The sequence below is a fragment of the Sinocyclocheilus anshuiensis genome, unplaced genomic scaffold (assembly GCF_001515605.1).
Source record: "Sinocyclocheilus anshuiensis isolate Anshui unplaced genomic scaffold, SAMN03320099.WGS_v1.1 scaffold127, whole genome shotgun sequence".
Classification (NCBI taxonomy): Eukaryota; Metazoa; Chordata; class Actinopteri; order Cypriniformes; family Cyprinidae; genus Sinocyclocheilus; species Sinocyclocheilus anshuiensis.
The window spans coordinates 93,258-97,278 of record NW_015552528.1 but is presented as its reverse complement, the minus strand read 5'-3'; the positions used below and the strand labels follow the sequence as shown (position 1 = coordinate 97,278).

At 36.6% G+C, this 4,021-nt stretch overlaps 1 pseudogene; it reads right to left on the bottom strand.

Moving 5' to 3' along the window:
* Positions 1-95: 95 nt before the first annotated feature.
* The window catches only part of LOC107663574 (uncharacterized), a 15,165-nt pseudogene continuing 11,239 nt past the window's right edge, over positions 96-4,021 (bottom strand).

Genomic DNA, 4,021 nt, shown 5'->3' with positions numbered 1-4,021 from the left:
CTCAAGTAATATTCTAAACGGTGACTTCAACTTCTACCAAAGTAATTTCCTGGTAAGATATCTGTACTTTTACTTGAGTATAGCTTTCAGGTACTTTATACACCACTGTTAAGGACAATAATGATCCCAATGTGATGTGGGTGCTGGAGAGGATCCTCAGCTTCCTTGAAGACAAACACTGCCATTGTGCATCTCTCAAGCTCCGTTTCAGCTTCATCCTTCTGAACAACCTAATACAAGACAAAGAGAAGACATTTACTGACTCTTTCCACAGTGCAATATTTGGATACAACATCCATTTTATGACCAGCCTTTCACTGCTCCATCTGCACTGCTGCTGCTCTGAAGTAACAAATATTTCAAAATGTGATTAAGATACAATATACAATATATTAACCAGCACAGAGATAGTTATGTGGTCAGTTGACTCGTTTTTTAACACATGTATTTGTACCACTGACTTCAAACCATGCAACATCGTACTCCAACACAACTGGATTATTTGCAGTTGGATAGTGGAACAAAGCTCATACAAAAGCTTGCATTTTGGATTTTCCTTCTAAGGGAAAATGTTTCCCAAGTGCAGACAACACATGTCCCCTGATGGACCACAATGCTGACAAGTTCACTGTGACTGATGCCATTTCAAAGACAAAGTACTTTCTCAGTAAAGGCAGTTCAAATCACTTGTCTAAAGCTTAAGTGATCAATGCAAAACTAGTTACCAGATCTTCCCCAAGGTACGCAATAAGCAGACACAATAAGAATACACATTTCAGCAGGCACTCTTTTTGATTCACCTCGAGGCTCTAGGTAAGAGCTCAAACACAAAAGTTATTATGCAGTCAAAATTTTGCATTTTCACTGATGCAAACAATACACAATGCACACAATTATGTGCTTATAGAGTTATAGTAGTTGTATAGTTACAAATGCTTTGAAAAAATAAAGTTAAAAGGCCTAATCTAACTCCACAATCAAACTTGTTGACTAAATGAACACTTTCTTCTACGTACAATGTTACTATTTATGTATTAAGTAATACATTTTGATGTATTGAGCAAGTACATACCAGGGCCCGTATGTATAAAACTTCTCAGAATTGCTCTTAAGAATAGTCTTAAGCTTTGACTTAAGTGTCAAAAAACTCTTAGTAAAAAGAAGGACTTTTCTAAGAGTAGGAGACTTTTATAAAGAAGCTAAAAGCAACTTTCAGTAAAGTCTAAGACTGATTCTTGAGTGTTGCCTGAGGTGACACTTAAGTGTTGTGAACCAAGGACTACAATGATGTCAACATAAAATGGCCGACCTCGACTTCTGAATCAGCCAATAGTGAGCCTGCAAGGGTGAAGTCACAGCAACATGACATCATTTATAAATCCCGACAATACAATTGTTCTGTTTGTAGCAGACGTAGTATAGCGAATGTCGAAATATGGTCATGAGTTGCCGTTTACTAGGCGGAACCAATTAAGCGTAACTGTTTTACCGGGAGTTATAAGACAGACTCACGTTCACATTGTGTATAATGCCATTTCACTCTCTAGCATTTCTAGCATACAAGCAAGCTAAAAGAATGTGAAACAAATAAAAGCTTCTTGCTTTTGCCGTAAAGTTTGAAGGTCAGTTGGGAAGTCAGTGAACTGCCTTACTATGTTTGGGGTGGTTAGTGCTGCAATAGTGCTATTTAAGACCCTGCTGACTGTGGACTGTGATGGGCCCAAGTCATCACTGGTGCACTGCTGCATTTTCCCAGTTGCCAAAAAACGCAGAGTCATTATTACCTTCAGTTCTGCAGTTAAAGCATTGTTTCATAGAGTTTGAGGAGTTATTGAATTTCTGACTAGGTCAGTAACAAAAAGAATACCTTGACGATCAAGTCTGTTCCGTTTTATCAACTCCGTCATCATAAAATTCCAACACGTTATTTCGTTCTTGGAAAGTGCGCGGTCTCCTCCTCTGTACTGCCATCTTGTTACTCCTAACTAGGTTAGGAGACCTCCCCAGCACTCTTAAATAATTTTGGAGCTAAGACCTAGTATTAACACTTAGGAAGCTTTATGAATCACTCTTAATCTTTATTCTAAATATAGGAGTAAAATGACGTCATTCTTAGAATTTTGACACACTTAAGACTGAACTTTTACTCTGAGCGGCTTTATACATACGGCCCCTGATCAAGAACATTCAGTATATTCCAGGTCTTCTCTCTGACGATCTCTATCAGCTTGCTGTGGTGCTTGTGGGAGGAAGCCAGGAATCACATTTGAAGTGGAACAGTTGTTCTTCTCATAAATTCAGCATTGATTGAGTAAATGCAAATGTAAATACAAATGTGTGGTGTGAGGGATCTTGGGATTGACATCAGGTGCCAAAACGTGCATTTTGGCTAAATTGTCAGTTTCTTACGATAGGGGATAATAATTTACTTTACAGATCATCACTGACTTATTGTCATTAATTTAAAAAGACCAATCAAATGAATCATATTTTCATACGAGGGATCATATGAAGTACATTTTGTTTTATTTAGCACTGACCTGAATGAGGTATTTCACATAACACAACAATAATAATAATACTTGAATTTACCAAAATAACCCAGTTCAAAGGTGTACAGACACTTCTAAATTTCTAAATTTTATGTGTTGTATGTTTTTGAACTTCATGATAGCTGTTCATGAATGTCTTGTTTTATTAGGCATTAAACTGTCCACAGCACTTAAAAAAAAATCCTACAATTTGTATGCTTTTCCAACATTATCTGCATTTGTGAGCTTGTTCCAACAGTGATGTATGATGTAGAGATTTATCTTTTCACACTAAGGATAGATTTATACACATCAGTTACTAAAGTTTCAAATATTAAGTGATGCAAATATTAACAGGAAGGCAACACAGTACATTAAGAGCCAGGTCAATGACAAACATGAGAGTCATGAACAACTATCACAAACATAAGAAGTGTTTTTGGGGTGTTTTTGTAAATTTGGCTATTATTGAATGTTCTAAATTATATGTAAACATCAGTTATGTGAAATAGCTTGGTCAGGGCAGTACTACTAAATAGAAAACAAAATAAAATTTTTATGATCCTTTTTCAAATATTAACATTTTGCAGTTTTTATATGGGGTATCTGTGTCATAACATGGCAACAGTTTTGCAGTTTAATTTTTTCCACCCAAATACACTATATGTCACGCTCTTGTTGAAGGAAGGCGCATGAAGACGAAGGTAATCCAAATAACATTGAATTGTAATCAAAGATGATGAAGATACATACAAAACACAGGGTAACACAAGCAGCATACACAACTAATAACCGGCAGAACTGAAAGGAGAACTTAAGTAGGGTGAGATAACGAGGGACAGGAAGCTGAGGATGACAACTAATCAAACACAGGTGAACTGAATGAACTAATCAAAGGACGACAGAAACTAAATGAAACACAACAAAAGACGTCCATGACTGTGACAGTATAATTGTTGATATTTTGTTTTTTTTCTGTTTACTCAGAGGAGGGGTCACAGAGGCTTGGAGCAATCTTAGCATTTGCTACAGGATCCGATCAGGTCCCACCAATTGGATTTCATCCTCAGCCTTCTACTGCCTTTCACCATAACACAGAAACTCCACAAAGATTTCCAGTTACAAATACATGCATCAACTGCCTTCACCTGCCATTATATAGCACATATGGTGCCTTTAAAAGCAACATGGAAATTGCCATTAATAATACCCAGGGATTTGGCAAGGAGTAAGAGACAATTTTAAATGCTAAGATGTGTTAATGTTGTGCTAAAGGCATTTGAGGCATTGTTTTAGTCTAAGGACAACTCTTTATTAAAGGGGTCATATGATGCTGCTAAAAAGAACATTATTTTGTGTATTTGGTGTAATGAAATGTGTTTATGCGGTTTAAAGTACAAAAAAAACACATTATTTTCCACATACTGTACGTTATTGTTTCTCCTCTATGCCCCGCCTTTTTGAAACGCGTCGATTTTTACAAAGCTCAT